Here is a 17389-nt window from a genome sequence, read left to right as displayed (position 1 = left end):
GTCTATAATGGATATCCTGAACATAGTACTTTCTTGGGAGGTCTATGAGACCTCAAACATTTCATGATAGAAAGTTCATAAGAACTCTTCCATATCATCTTCATCCTCCAAAGAGGAGTAGCTATTTTGTAAGAAGGTAGGAACATGGTTGAAGTTAAACAAACAACCCTCTGGACTTACAGCTTGACATTTCACCTCTAGTATCTCCACACGCTCAGGAGGACTACAAGAATGTCATGTTGCTGATGGTGCTATGGAAGAAGTAGCAAGAGGACTACGCAACCCAGCCAAGGTAGAAGCCTTGGCGACTACCTTAAACCCCTACGTACTAGCAAGGTTTGAAACTTGTGAAACTCTGGGAGTAGTTCCTTTCTCTATCGCTTGCATTCCTACGCTGGCTAGAATTGACGCTCCTGTGGGGATAGGAGGAACTATGATGATCGTAGCATAGGACTACTTGGGGGGTAAGGGATTTGAGGGAGCCTTGCCCTTATGCCCAACAATAACCCATTCTTCTTTTTTCCCTTCAGCCTATTTGACAGGCACTTCTTTAAGCGTGGGCTTGACCCTAGGTGTAGCTAGAGGGCAATCGTTGATCTTGTGTTTCGTAGACTGGCACCTATAATAGGTGTTGGGGAGATTCAAGTAAAGAACCTTCTAGGAGAAGGTTTGAGCCCCAATCTAAATTTTCACAGAAATCTTAAGATCCTTGGAAAGATCCACCTCGATGCAAATGCATCATTGCGGGTGAGCATTAAAAAATTTCTCAGGTTCCTTGGTGACAACTTTGCCAAGGGCTTTGGCAATGGACTCAATTGAAGGCCAACACGGTAGGGGTAAGCTTGGGAACTCAACCCACACAGGAACCCTAAGCTTTTTATCATCAGAGACTGTAAAGTCTCATGACCATTTTTGAAAAATAAACAAAGAGGAATACACAAACCAAGGTCCGTTGTTAAAGACTGTGTCTACTTGTGACGAGTTAGCAAAGTGAAATAAAAAAACCTTTGGTAAGGTTTTGCACAGCATCAAGGCACACTCCATGAGGAGTCCAACTCTTCTTAACCCATTCTCTAACCATAGCTTCAGGCAGAGTCCTACCCACAAAATAACTTATCAAGGTGTGTTGTTCTAACTAGTCACATGCAGCATCAAATTCTTGCAAAGGAAGGATAATATCAGGATTACCTCGTGAAAAACCTTCAAGACAAACTTGCACAGGCATTTGTTCTATGGTGACACCATGGCAGACCGAAGCAACAGCGTAAACACCAGAAACAATTGGTTCACTACTAGCCGAAGCCATTAAATCCTAGCCTAAAAAACTTTCGTAGTAAATGCAGTGTGACAAGTGGTGCTTACAGAAAGAAAGTTCAGACGAAAAGTCATACACAAAAAACTAAAAATTCACATGAAGCAAGAAACCCTAATAGAGCCTTCCCCTAAACATCGACCTTCTTTAAAAAAATTTAACATTCAACAAATTGACTTTTTTCCTTTTCATATTTTCCCTTTTATACATTTTTTTAATTAAATCTATAAAACACGAAAACAAATAACATCATATAAATAAACTTTGAATCAAATTAATCTCAAATGAGGTCTCCAAGGTGATCCTTATTAATTTAAATAGCTTTAATACATTTCTCAACAAGAAACATTATTGAAACATCACCAAAGCAACAATGATCAATAGAAAAGATATGGTAGTTTTCAGAAGATGAGAGAGAAGATCCAGTAAATAAAGCACTGAGCATAAAAGACCTAAAATGTAAAAGATAGCTTTGAGGAAATTCGCCTTCTCCTCTATCTCTAAGGAAGCTCCATGCAACTAAGGTGGTGGACTTTAAGCCTGTCAACGAGATGATGTTATGCCTTGTCGTCTAACATCTGGGAAGGTCAGGAGGAGGACGTTCTAAGCTTGCCAAATTGCCAGGCCCATTTTTCACCACAAAGACCATGTTCGGTCCCCATGTTACATGATCATCAAAATGACAATGCATGAACCAAACACCTGCACAAATTTTAATCATTCATTATCCACCTCACATACTCTCTGTGTTGTTCAATTTCAACGGTTGTGTCATTTAATATTGATAGAATACAAGATAATGTAATATTTCTGTTTACCTGGACTGTCAGCTTTGAATCTGATAGCAGTCCATCCACTAAAAGGGACTCCCACAGTATTTCGTTATGGTGGATCAACCAGATTGAATGTGAGTGGATCTCTTTCGGCATTATAATTACCAAAACCTTCTCTCACTATGTAAAAGTCATAACCATGAAGATCCATTGGATGGTCATCAGGTTGGAAGATATTCGTTCCTGGGAACACCACTTCAACAGTACTGTTGTAATCGAGCACCTTAAGTTTTGTACCGGTAATGGGCGCCCCGAGACTTTTGGGTATATCATCACCTGTATAATTAAACACAACTGGAGGGTTTGAAGGAAAGTCAGTGGTAAAGACACCATTAACACCAAAATGGTAAGCTTGAAGCATGGCGATATCTGGTAGGACAAAAGACACATTGTTCAGACTAGCAGTTAATCTGGTGTTATTAGGGCCTTGGCAGTTGGTGGTTATGTTAGTTTGACAGGGGAATAAACCGAGTCCCACAGTTATGAAGAGTTTCTCATCAATGGTTTGAGGAACATCAACTGGGTGCTCAGGTGAAGCTAGGCTTCATAATGCTCGATTGAATTTAGTCACAGTGGCAGTGTCATTGTATTGTGGAAGTTGTGGAAGAAAGGGTTTAGTAGATGACAGAGAGCCCACGTAGTTTAAAATGGCAGTTGTTGTGGATTTGTCGAAGAAACCAATGGCTTGAGTTGTGTATGCTTTGGCAGCAATATAATATTTGGCTAGAGGTTGATTGGCTATGAGAAGAGCATCAGCAGTCTGGCCAGGGGATATAAGCATTGTGTCTGTTACATATGGCTTTGTGTAGCAGGCATCCACAGCTACCACTGTGATATTGTGTGATGCAATCTTAAAAAAGAGGTGATTGATTATAGCAGCATTCACAATACGCAGAAGGTATGTTCGTCCTCGCTGGACTGAGATTTTAGTTGTTCCTGCATAGAAATGGTAACATTATCAATCAGGAGTTGTACAGCTAATAGTCTAGTAAAGCACTTATTTGATTGCCTACAAAATTTAATACCTGATTTGGAACAAGGATAGAAATCTCCTGGCTGACCATTGATGGTAAAAGCATTAGATATATTCGGTGCTGCTCCTGTTTGAATTGCTTGAGCTTCAACTTCTTCAGGATCACTGTTCCACCATTGGCCTGTTCAATAAAACCAGTTATTGATTTAAATGACTTACAAAATCAATTAGGAGTTGTGTAACTTAATCACGTGACTATATATCAATTTAATAGAATATGATATAATTTACACTATTTATACTAGATAATTTTGATATTTTATATTTGAAAATACTTATTTCAATATTTTTGAGACAAAATCTATTATAATATATATAATTCTGAAAGTATTAGATGAGTTGAAAATACTTATACTAAATAAATGTGATAATTTATTGGAAATATATATTAGAAGTAAATAAATTGTCAATACTTCTTAATATAATATTCATCAATTTTCATATATTCAAGTATATTGTGATTAACATTCTATTATTTTCTGATTATATAACTAATTATTATGTTGATAAATACTAAATATTTTACATGTGAAATCAAATTATGACATTCGAAAAAAATGGTTGAGAGAGTTTTTTCGCTCTGCTGGGGTTTTCTTGCTTCATGCGAACTTGCAATTTTTTTTGCGTACGGCCTTTCACTTGCACTCCCCTTCTATCGGCACTTGTCATACCGCATTTACTGCGGGAGCTTTAGGTTAGGATATAATGGCTCCGGCTAGTGGTGAACTAGTTGTTTATGGTGTTCACGTTGCTGCTTCGGACTGCCATGGCGCCGCCACCAAACAAACGCCCGCGCAAGTTTGTCCCGAAGGTTTTCCACGAGGTAAGCCTGATATTGTCCTTCCTTTGCAAGAATTTGATGTTGCATGTGACTGGTTAGAACAACATACCTTGATAGGGTATTTTGTTGGTAGGACCCCCCTGAAGCTATGCTCAGAGAATGGGTTAACAAAAGCTAGACTCCTCATGGTGTTCGCCTTGACGCTGTGCAAAACCTTACCAAAAGTTTTTTTTAAATTTCGCTTCACTAACCTGTCGCAAGCTGACGTGGTTTTTAGCAACAGCCCTTGGTCTGTGCGTTCTTCTCTGCTTGTTTTTCAGAAATGGTCCTGAGACTTCTCTGTCTCGGACGATAAAAAGCTTAGGGTTCCTGTTTGGGTTGAATTCCTAGGTCTACCCTTGCCCTGCTGGCCTTTTATTGAGTCTATTGCCCAAGCCCTTAGCAAAGTTGTTACCAAGGATCCAAAGAAATTTTTTAATGCTCACCTTCAGTGTTGTGTTTGCATTGAAGTTGATCTTTCTAAAGATCTCAAGGATTCGGTGGAAATCTAGATTGGCGCTCAAACCTTCGCACAGAAGGTGCTTTACTTGAACTTACCTAACACCTGTTATAGGTGCCATTTTGCGAAACACAAGATTAGGGACTGCCCTTTGGCCATGCCTAGGGTCAAACCCCAGCCTAAAGCGACACCTGTCAAACAGGTCGAAGGAAAAAAAAAAGAATGGGTTACTGTTGGACGCAAAGGAAAGCCTGCCTTGAATCTTTTGGCCCCCAAGCCATACTATGCGGTCATAACCGCGATTCCTCCTGCTTCCATCGAAGTGTCAGCACCTGCTAGCGTGGAGATGCCAGCGGCTTCTGTTGCACCGGTTTCGGTTCCGCAGGTTTCAAACCCTACTAGCTCACAGGGGATTAAGGCAGCCGCCAGGACCTTGTCCTTGGCTGGGGCTCATTCTCCTCTTGCAGTCTCTTCCATAGTACCACCAGCAACAAGGCGTTCTTGCAGTCCTCTTGGACGTGCGAAGATATCAAGGGTCAAACGGCAGGCTGTAAGTCCAGACGATTTCCTGTCTGACTTTCACCCAGTTTCTACCTTTTTGTAAAATAGTTACTCCTCTCTCGAGGACGAGGATTATATGGAAGAGTTTTCATGAACTTCCTCTCTTGGAATGTTCGAGGTCTTACAAACCTCCCTAGAAAATTCTATGTCCGGGATACCTATCATAGACTTGGGAATTTAGATTTTCTCTGCCTGCAAGAAGTTAAGATTTCTGGTTTCATGCTTTCTGCTGCATGCCGTGTCATTTGGCAGGATAGCGTCATGTTTTCTTCTCAGCATGAAGCTAGCCAAGGTGGTGTAGTTACTCTCCTGTCACCTCGCCTTCATTCTGCTATTATTTCGCACAGTTCTGACCCCACACAGCGTATTATTTGGCTTTTTCTTTCCATCAACAATCATTCTTTTGGAGTCATTAATGTTTATGCCTCCAATGATGCTGTGGAAAGGGCACAAATGTGGGTTTGGCTTGCTGACAACCTGTCGCCAGCTACTTGGGTCCTGTGTGGGGACTTTAATAAGGTTGAAGTGGCCTCTGACAAAGATGGCATTCTACCTTTCTGTTGGACAGCTGGGGAAAGAGAAGCCTAGTTTTACATGCATCATAAATTGGGCCTCTTTGATCCCAATACTAGCCACCGTCATGATAATGGGGCTTGGCACACTTGGTCCAATTTTCGAGTCGGACCTGACTGCATATTGAAACATCTTGATCGTTCTATGATCTCGGCACAATCTTTTTTTTATTTTTCTAAAGATCGTGATCTACCTGTCATTCCCCTAATAGATGTGACATTGTTAGACCACTATCTCATTTATTTTGGCATTTCTTGGCAAACAGCTGTCCCCAAAGTGGTTAAGTCTCAATTATTCCTCAACATGTCTGTGCTATTGCATGCCTCCACTATCTCCCACATACAACGTTTCTGGAATTTGGAACCACGTCCACATTCCCATCGAGGTTGGATTCAATGGTGGAATAATGCCATTACCAGAACAGCTCATTTTTTGCACATCTACGGGCGTCAGCTGGCAATTTTCAGAAAACGATCTTATGAAGCCAACACCCTTGCCCTCAAAAAAGCCTCTGAAGCGCTCACCTTCAACCCCTTTGATGTGGATCTGCAACTTCAGCTTGCCAAGCTTCGCCATGAAAAGCAAATTGTTGATAACTATGCTTCTCAAGGAGCTCAAATCAAAGCCTGTCTCCACTGGTTGGAGGTTGGCGACAAAGCCTTGAAGGAGTTCTTCCAGGCTCTCCAAGCCCATCATACCAATATTGGGATTAAAAAGATAAAATAGGGAACTGATGTTCTTTCCAGTCTGTTAGACATCTTGCAAGCTTTTGTTCTTTACTATGAGAACATCTTTGCTTCGTAGGGCCATTCGGTTGCTTAGGAGGAGGCTCTCAGAAAGTGTATTACTGTTAGTCCAAACCGCCTCACGGTTGAGCAACACGCTTTCTGTGAGCAACTTCTTTCCCTCTGAGACCTTAAAGAGGCAGCTTACTCCATGGCGGATGACAAATCCCCTAGGCATGATGGATTTCCCTATGAATTTTACAAACATCTTTGGGAGCAAATTGGTCCTGATCTGCACAAAGTCTATCTCGAAGCATACCATTCTAAAAGCTTAGGAGCGATCATAAATAAAGGCAATATTAAATTCATACCTAAAGCTGGTGATCCTGAGGACATCTGCAACTGGAGGCCCATCACCCTCCTGAATGTGTCTTATAAGATCATTGGTAAGGCACTCTCTCTCAAAATCCGCCATATGCTTCCTCTAATTGTGCGGCCTGAACAAATTGGCTTCATCAAATTTAGGTATATTCTTGACAACATCATTGCTGTCTGGGAAGGTATGGAATGGGTTCGTAAGTCCAACCAGTAGGCTATCTTTTTAAAGATAGATTTTGCTAAAGCCTATGATCGCATTGAATGGCCTTTCATTTTGGCTATGCTTCAGGCTCTGGGTTTTGGTCCCAATTTCCTTCTGTCCGTGGAAATGCTCTTTGGTGACGCTAATGCTTGCATCACCATCAATAATTCGCAATCTGAAGCTTTTGGACTTTTTTGTTCCATCAGACAAGGTTGTTCGTTAGCTCCAGCGCTTTATGTCCTTGCTGCAGAAAGTTTTGGTTATTTACTTGCTCACTCTGTGTCTTCTGGGCTGGTCCGTGGCATTTCCTTGCCTGATTCTTCCTCCCAATTAGTCAGTGGACATTTTGTTGATGATTCTTTTCTCACTCTTCTTGAAGATGAAGAAAACATCAAAAATGCTTTGAATTGTCTTGACACTTTTTGTCAAGCCTCTGGCTCTGCCATTCAATGGCATAAAACGCTCTGTTATCGACAATCTTTTTTGCCAGCTCCACCTTGGCTCAACCAATTCCAATGGAAATGGGTTACTCATGGAGAAATTTTTTGCTTTCTTGGCATTCCCTTTGCTTTCCAGGCTTCCCCTGTGGAACTTTGGAATGTTGTGCTTACAAAGATTACCAAAAAGCTTGATTATTGGATCACTAAGCCGCTTTCTCTTGCTGGTAAATTCTAGATTTGTTCTAAGATTTTGGCTACCACCCATGTGTTTTATTCTTCTTGTTGGGCTCCCTCCAAAGCTTCATATCTCAAATTAGAACTTTTGCTCAGATATTTTCTTTGGGCCTCTGGTTCTGACCATCATGGTTTTCATAGAGTTGCTTGGGATTTCTGTTGTCTCCCAAGGGAATCTGGGGGTCTCGGCTTGCTTTCCACTCGAAAGCAGGGCCTTGACCTCTGTGCTAAATGGATTATTAGAGCTATTTCTAGAGATGAAGCCTGGAAAATTCTTGTCAAGCATTGCATCTCTTCAGGCTTCCCTACTAATAGATCGGTGTGGAAGGGAATTGGTTTTCAGACCCTTCTCACTATGCAAGAACCAGTTGTCATACAGGGCTCTTTCGTTATAAAGAGCATCTGAAAAGCCTAGGAAGCTGTTAAACCTTGGCTTCATTGGGCTGGTAATGAGTTCCACAATGGGCTATCCTTAAATCAACAAAACATTTGGTGGTCTCCCCTATTTGCCTTCCAGGGTATTCCTCTTGCCAAGACTCAAGGTGCCAGTGCTTTGTGCTTCTATAAACGAGGCATTCACACTACTAAGGACATTTTTTCAAGAGTCACCATGAATTTCAGGTCTTGGGAGGATATGAAAGTTCAATACTGCCTTCTACGTGCCGATCGCCAGACTTATGAGCTTTTGTTGTCTTCCATCCCTATGCACTTACTTCATAAAGTGGGGATTCAGTCCGTTCGACCTTGGTGGTATGATTGGAAGTGGTTTCCTGCCACTCCATTTACCAATTATAAGCCCAATATGGGATACAGATGGCTTTCGCCCCACCTTTCGATGGTGGACACGCTCAATCAGTGGTGGCATTTGCATTCTTTGCTTTCTCAATGGAAAAAATGGTTCGACACCATTTGGAGTGCCATTATAGAACCTAAGATTGCTCACTTTGCTTGGTGCCTTGCTTTCCAAGGTCTTTCCCTGGGGCCTTGGCTCAAGCACATTGGGGTTCCTGATCCCAGATGCCCCTTCTGTGGCCAACCTGAGTCCTTTTTGCATATTTTTTGGTTTTACAAACGTGCTCAGAATTATTGGCACTAGATCTATGATTTTTTCAAGCCTTTCAGGTCCGAACCTTTTTCATGGCACATGATCCTGCTGGGTGATTCCCCCAGATTTCCTCGAAAGTTTTCTCAGATTTGGCATACCTTCAGGATGGAAATTTTGTTTTCTCTATGGAAAGATAGGAATGCAGTTTTATTCACTCACAATTTTTTGGATGTTAACATTGCAATGTACACTAAGGCATGCATTTGTAACAATGTCATTATGCAGATACAGGTGCAAGCTAATAAAGTTGCCCTAGAGGTTGCCCACTTACAAGAATTGTTAAACCACTAGGGCAATGCGCGTTGTACCATTGCCAGAGTGCCTCTGGATGCCTCGGCTAATGCCTCCTCATCTCGCGGTCGTTGTTCCAGACGCCAGTCCTCTGGCTGCCATTCGCACACGTCGCGCTCCCAGGGTCCCTGCCACCGCTCTCCCACCAGTGGTCATGGCGGTTGGAGGCGTCGCTCCGCTTCCCCATCACGTGGTGGTTTTAGTTGGTCCTTGGCTCCCCCCCCTGGGCGGGCTTCTAGCTGGTCTCCGGCTCCTCCCCCTGGATGGGCGCACTTTGGCAAGTTTCCCCGGCTGACCTTAGCAATTTCTCCTCCGCAGCCAGACAAGAAGGATGCGGAGACTGCAACTACCCCAGATTCTGCGGATGCTACTGACGGCTGGACTGTTCCTAGTCCGCCTCACAATCCCACTGATGCGTGGGGATTCCCTGATAAAGATGATCCTCCTCCCTCTACTGATACTGCCTTGGCAGCATGAGGTTGTTCTAAATGTTTTTTTTTTTTTTATGAATAGTTTATAGTTGTTGGCTGCGGCCATGTTGTTTGCTCCGGCTTCGGCCGATTGAACTCATTCGCAGAGTGATCCTGTATCCCCTGACCCTTTTTTGTGAATTGTAATCTTAGTAAATTTTATTAATTAAAAAAAACTATTCATCAAAAAAATTATGACATTCCAAGAAAAAAATTTAGACTCATATTCAATGAATAGAAGTTACAAGACCCCACTCACAGAAGTCAAATATTAAGTCATTTGAGAATATCACTAATCTCATCATTACTCCTCGTAAACCACAGCTGTCAAATACAGAATTTAACTAGGATAATGCCCAAAGATTCTATAACAGTACTAAAATTACTATATAATACGATTCAACGCTCAGCCCTATTTGAACTTGCCATCTAATAACTTTCTCATTCATTCTCGAGTGTATCTATTAACACAAAAACATTCGCGGCATAAACTGTCTAGATTGAAAATTCAAAACACCCATATGGTAATGGTGATCAGGATTACCTAGCACTATGGGAATCTCGGCGTAGGGTTTACGAAAGGGATAAGATGTGCCCTTATTGGGATAAATGACGAGTGCTCCATGAACCGTTGCGCGAAGCCAGGAGACATGGGCATGCCACCACAAGGTCCCCTCCTTTGCAACAATGGTGAATCTGTATGTATAATTGCCTCCCTGCTGAATGAGGCATTGAGTAATATAGCCAGGCCCGTCGGCCCACGCAGAACGAATCTGTCTCACTCCATGCCTGGAAAACAAATACGTTTTTTTCTCGAGTCAGACGTTTTCCAAACATGCAAATCACATTTAGGGCTATTTTATATGTAAAACCTTGAAAGGCATTATATTGGATCTATTTACCAGTGGATAGTGGCATTATGCGGGGCAGTGTTATAAGTTTTCACGATAAGAGTGTCTCCCTTGCGTACATACAGAGTTGGGCCAGGAAACTGTCCGTTCACTGTGATTATACTGCGTGACTCACATAGCCTTGTAATAGGACTCTCTTTAATCTGGCAAAACACAAAGTAAAAGTTGAAAAAGAGAGAAATTTAAATAGCATTTTACACAAATCACTTGAATATAAATCCAACTTCAATACAAAAACCTTAAATTCTCAAGAGAAATTCAAGACAAGAATTTAGAAACTGAAAATTACTAGCATACAACGAAAGTCAATCGATGAACTTCTGCAATTGCTTTGGAATGAAATAAGATGGCTGATGACAGGTGGAGCAGCAGCAGAGACCATGGTGAGATTAACAACATGTTGCCAAAAGAAGATATCGGGTACACACAAGATCTATGATAGCGACCAAAGTGGAGAAAACTAAACTTCTTGGTTATGCCATTGAAGTCCATTACTCATATTTATAACATTAACGAGGAGTTAGCCCGACCAAATTAAAGAGGTAACGTTATGACCAGGGGAGAAACGATGCCAAAAAGTTGGTAAAAAGTATGCAGCCAACAGAATGACTGAATATTTAAATTTATTAATTCTTAAAAATTCACGTGAATTTATAATTTTAAATTAACATTAAATAATAATTTAATTGCCAATCTGTCCGCTGGGTAGATGCTTCCAAAAAGTATGTAGGTCAGTTTTTGTAAAACATATTTTGCTATCCAAGGAAGGTCGAATGTTTGAGTCGTAACCTAATCCGTAATATTTATTCAAACTAGCAAATCATGAATGTTGGCAATCATGAACATTTAATTTAAAAATATTAATGGCGAATTCCAATTGTAAAGTACATTAAAAAAAGTAAAAGGAATACGATGAGTATCTAATAGCCGCCCTGGTCCTACTTTTGTTGAGATGGTCAATTACGAAACGATTGCATTTTTTATTGATAGGTGTCATGCATTGACCGTCTCTGGATCTAACATGTTCAATGAATTGGATACAACAATGTTTTCGGTAAACGTGAGATGAAATGAATTAGTAATTCAACTCTATAGACTTATTCCTGTGGTCCTATGTCTATTGAACATGTGAAATATTGTCGTAAATATTGGTCAAATGTGTAATCTTATGTTTTAAGATCAAGGGTCCTCACTCTAATTGATTATGTCTTTTTATCAGTTCTATTATTTTTATTCGAGGTTGTGGAAAAGTAAATTTCAGATTTTTGTTGAGTTTTGTAGGATTTTGTAGGATAAATAACTTCAACTTTTAAAAAATTAAATTGAAGTAAAAACATTCTTATGTTGATTAGAAATGGAAATATTAATTTCAATTTCAATTTAGTAGGATACGGTGGGGTATTCTTATAATTTCTAACATGTTTGGTACACTTATTCCTCCAGATGTACTTGAGTTGCTTCATACTGATGTCTTAAGAATGATATATGTGATGTTTCCGAAAGAAAAATCTGATATGTATTTCAAATGTTCAAATGGTATAAGACAAGAGCTAAGAAAGAAACAAGCAAGCAATTGAAGAGTTTGAGATCTAACAAAGGAGGTGAATTCATGTTTGATGAGTTTACTATCTTTTGCAATGAGAGTAGAATTATTGTTCCATAAACTTTTTCCCAACTATGGATATTATTTACAGACTTTAGACTTGCATGGATTATCAAACTAAAAAGAAAACATAAGATTAATACAATGCAACTCATAACACCATTATTTGTTAACTATGGAAACCTTGGCCAAGGGAAAATTGTTAGATGGTAAAGTCCACGGGGGGTGGTGAATCAATTACGCAACTATTATAACAATTATCAACCTTATTAATCCTTAACAATATGAGCAATATAATCACCAACCATGACAAGATACTCATAGACAATAACATCAGTTAACTAGGGAAAACCTTGATCAAAGGTAAAACCCCAGTGCGGATGGTATCTACAAAAAGATGTAGTAATATAAATGTTTCTTGTTAGAGGATGGACCCTATTAGGAGTCAATAAATATATTTAGTACATATCAATCCCTATTAGGAGACTTTGAATCCCTGTTAGGAGTTGTAGAAGGTAGATGGACTCACTATCCAAATAACTTTAGGGGCAAGACCACTGAACTCACTATCCAACTGATCTCTACATTATTCCTTGCAAAATAATAGAAATGAATTGTACTTATACCTTCTCTTCCTCTGTCATGTCAACCAAACTTCTTCTTCTTCTGATCTCAATACAAGATCACCAACTTTGCATCCAATAATCCCCTGGATCACTTACGTGCATTTACCAAATACTCTTCTCTTTTTCGCTCTATCACGATCACAATACACACTTGCAATCAAGGAAAATACCTTCCTTTATTCCTTATCCTCAAAACAATTCCTTGAGTCAACCTTGAGGCTTTCCCAGTTAATTATAATAGGACCTCATTAAGATAATTAATTAATTTACAATTACACAACATTGTCAGCTCACAATCTTTACAAATTCTCACATGAGCGACTCCAAAACTTGTGCACTCGTTGATGTCATCATCAAACTATATTTTGTCATTGTCTAACTTTACATATCATGATTATATATTTATAAAGAGATACAAATCAATCATTAGAAACTATTTCTTAGATACTCTATCTACTTACTGCTCTCTGTAAATCAAACATATCTTATTCATGTCTTCTTTTGACTTCACACTTGACCTCGTCACTAGGATAGAGTGTAGAACATGTCCTTAATCATGCTTGACCTGATCATCAATTCTCTATCCGTATGTCCTCGTTCTTTATCTGCTACTCTGCCAGCCTTCATAGAACTATATTATGCTGACATCAATGATAAATACAGTCATGAATGCAACATGTCAATCATACTAACAATCTCTCCAATGCTTAGGATACTCCCCCAAAGGAATATCATCAACATTCATGCTAACAAAAACCCTAGTGGGGATGGTAGCTACAAAATGATTCACTAATCAAAAGTACCTTTTGAAATATATTGACCCTATTTAGGAGTTTATTACATTTGTATAGTGTATATATCCTTGTTCGAAAACTAGGCCTTGTTAGAAGTCACAATCTTGTTAGGAGTTGGTATTCCAATACAATAGAGTTCAAGAAGATCCCACTACAAAAACATGCATATACAACTTTACAATTCTATTAATACAGATAGATATAAAAACCTTTTACAGTGTTGATATCTTCAATATTTTATTTGTCTTTTTGGTTCCTTATTCAAAATGGATCATGCAAAGGATTTTCTTTGTATTAGCATAAAATTTGTGTAAGGAAACTTCGCAATAAAGAATATAACCGTTTCCACATAACCCATAATAGATCTAAAATAAACACAGAATTAAAATCCACATGCAAGAGAATAGAAAACATACCCACAAAATTGTGACACAAGATATACCCTGGGAAACCCTCATTGAGGGAAAAAACTCAGCCTCCAAAAGCATCCATCATCATGTATTATTCAGCAAAAATACCATTGCCATACAACCATGGAAGCCTTCATGGCCATAGCCACAACTAAGCAAACTATGTGAACAAGCATGAATCCACACATCCCATGCCATGCTTTCAACCTTCACAAATGCTCCCTTGGCTAACCTGTCAAGCCTTGTCCCACTCGACTCTTGCCTTTTGTTTTCTCCTTGTCACTCTTTCTCTATACAACAACTACCCTTGTGGCTGCTTATATAGTAGCAAGTCCCACAAAACCACTAAATGGTATTACATAAACCATGTGCTAAAACCATGTGCTACCTAACCCACTGACCCCACATTTAATATTGGGCATTTAATTCTTTTCCTCTAATATTAAATAATTACATAAAATATTTTCACAATGTTACAATACAACTCATCAAGTATATCCCATGGGAATCTTTACATGTTGCACGTCCATCTAGGTACAACATTACATAATCAAATAATAAAATAACAATATTATGCAATGTGTGCAACACCCATTATCTCAACAATCTCCCACTTGTTGTATACATTGCATAGGGTCAATCCGTAGCCACATAAATGAACAAGGGAACAATCCCTCCCAGCACATCCACCATCATGGATCAAAATACACCAAGTGCTCCATCCTGGTACCTGCAACAAAATCAAAGTATCTAGCATCTCGAACATGAATGATCTCACCTCCTATTATGCCACTGCCACTGGACATACATAGAAGCCATCCAAAGAGAAAGCCACCCAACCTGTCGCATTAGAAGATCATAAAATCCTGTAACAACTAAAATTTCAAGCACAAATAACCTGATCCAATGGTAATCACATGTATCCGTAGTTGTCAAAATATCCATAGCTGAAATAGCACCCACAGCAAAGTGCCAACCCATCCAACTATCCATACCTCAAAGGTATAACAAGTGAATCTCATATCACCGACATATCCAATCTACAACCTGCAATCACAAGCCTCAAGAGCAATACCTGTCACATATATACCAAGAAGCTCCCACTACAAAAGATAATGTCAAATCTATAACCAATCCACTCACAACATCTCAAAGAAGTGAATCCATGTAGTATCAAGGACATCCACAATACATAAACTGATATCCTGCAAGAAAAATTCTCATAACAAGTCTCCAATACTCTCCCAAGTTCACCACAACCAATAGAGGAAAGAGATAAAAGAATAACCATGTCATCTCTCACATGACATACATGAGCACAAACCAGTGATCACAATCTCTAACCACTCTCAAATCCAATGTAGGCAAAACTAAACATCCAAGAAGATAACCAAGACCAGAGAAACCATGCAAATCATAACCTGTATCATGTCCTTCTACACACACCTCTAGATGTAAATTGTGCAAGTATGATCTCCTCCTTTAAAAAAACCCCAACAAGAAGCCTCAACAACACCCAAACCATACCATATAACTAATCATGGATGTAAGCCTCTCACAAGAAGATCAAACTCAATAAAACCATTCCTAAACCAAGGAATAACCATTCCTAATCCAAGGAATATGCCCAATATAAAACCATCTCCCAAACTCAACCAGCATAACAACATATGCACATGGAGATAACTAATGCTAAAACCATCTCTCAAATGAACCCTCTAGAACTAACTCATGTACCATATCTCAAGATCCATATCCATGAAAGACAAGCATAAATATAATGCAACTGAGAGAAACAATGGTCTATACCTCTCAAGTAGCAAACTGCCGAGTAGACCAAGAGTGGGGAATGAGAATGTTCATCAAGATACCCAAGTCTCCAACCAAGACTCATCTAAGAACAATCTCCTCTCAAGTCTATATCAGGTGACTGCCCCTCGGACTTCCTGCTGAAACCATCAACCGTCCCAACAAATACTTCTCTAATCCAAAAGAAATCAGTGTCACCACCATCTCTAAGTATCCATGAGCACCTGTAACCAATCAATCCATGCCAACTTCAAATGCAACATAGCAATATCATGAAGTATCCAGCTTATGATCAGTGTACTCAATACCAAGAAACTAAACCAAGATCAATGTCAAAGTTCCAACCATGGCCTCAGGAACGTAAACATGACAATATGATCTTACCATCTCAACCAAAGAGATAACATGCTCCACATGAACATACTATAACATGTCACAACTCTAAATGCGTATCAAGAGTATACCATGACATAATAATGAAACCATCCTCATACCAAGGATAACATACCAAATAAAAGCATAAACCACACCTTTGCCAAGAACCCTGTGAGTCCTCAAGATGCAACCATCTCCATACACCATGAAGAAAACCATCTCCACATACCAGGAAGAACCATCTCCACATACCATGAAGATAACCAAGAACTCCATGAATCCTCAAGATCTAACCATCTTCACACACCATGAAGATAACAAGTGCACCATGCAAATGTCAAAGACGCTTCTGCAGCAACAGGATCTAAGACAAACCTCCAACATCTGCAAAAAACTCAATAATATATCAATGCCAACAACTCCCACTCAACTGTAGTACCAAGTCACTTATGGCATCATAAAATCCATCCTCTACTTGAAGATCCAAACCTAACCAGGAACTAATCCTACACTGTCACCCCATCACTGTCACAAGCTCCCACTAAACTGTGTATCCAAGCTATCCATGACATATGATGAAAAAACCATCTTCTATATAACCAATCATGTCATGCCAAACTCCGTAGCACCATGATCACATCCATGAACCAAGCATCTGTCTCTCAAAGTGTCCAACATGTCAGCATAAAATAGTCAACCACAATCCTCCACCATGACTGTACTTGGTTACAACATCTCATCCCTTCTACATGAAGATAATAGTAAATCATGTGACTTAGGGCATAGAAAACCCAAATCCAAGCCACCAATCTGAATATGCATCAATAATGAAAGATCAATGGTCAAAGACAACCCATAACCAAGCTATAAATGCAACCTGTAAGTATAGACCGCTTACAACACTGCACAACTTGTAGACCCAACAAGTCATCATGCATATCCAAACCAAAACACTGATAACTATATCATCATGAGACCAATCTAAAATATGAATTGAGTATACAATCACATCAAAACTTAAATCTCCAATGTCATAATCTCACAATGTTACTATAGTCAAAATATATCTATAAACTGTTCAGATCAATATATCAATAAATAAATCATGTCAAACCTACACCAAATCTGAACCAATGTGTAGAGATCTCCAAGAGCTTTCCATTGACTACTCGAAGTCCAAAATCCAACTCCATATGCCCAAGTTATGCCCCAATTCGTGCTCAAAATAAACAACATCTGACTTTAGGACTCTTAAAACCTGACAAAATTTCAAAATTATAGAACCAAACTTATACCATCTTGTAGTGCTCTGAGTTAGCTTTCCAACACCTGTAAGAACTCTGAAATCCGATATTCTGAGAGAAAGTTATGGCCGTTTTACTAAAACAATCTTTTTTACCATTTTCAGTACGATTTTTTTTTTT

General features: G+C 39.4%; 1 pseudogene across 1 annotated transcript; it reads right to left on the bottom strand.

The window, feature by feature from the left end:
* Nucleotides 1–1660: 1660 nt before the first annotated feature.
* LOC149537218 (laccase-12-like) lies at nucleotides 1661–10784 on the bottom strand (annotated as a pseudogene). The gene is made up of 6 exons (XR_016357223.1): nucleotides 10646–10784; nucleotides 10340–10491; nucleotides 9982–10226; nucleotides 3171–3299; nucleotides 2131–3081; nucleotides 1661–2014 (listed from the first exon to the last, which is right to left on the bottom strand). The product of XR_016357223.1 is annotated as a laccase-12-like (transcript).
* Nucleotides 10785–17389: the final 6605 nt, after the last annotated feature.

Source organism: Cupressus sempervirens, chromosome 10 (assembly GCF_028749045.1).
Source record: "Cupressus sempervirens isolate cs-2001-9-10 chromosome 10, ASM2874904v1, whole genome shotgun sequence".
NCBI lineage: Eukaryota > Viridiplantae > Streptophyta > Pinopsida > Cupressales > Cupressaceae > Cupressus > Cupressus sempervirens.
Note: the sequence above shows the minus strand (reverse complement) of the source record. Positions and strands in the feature narration are given on the sequence as shown.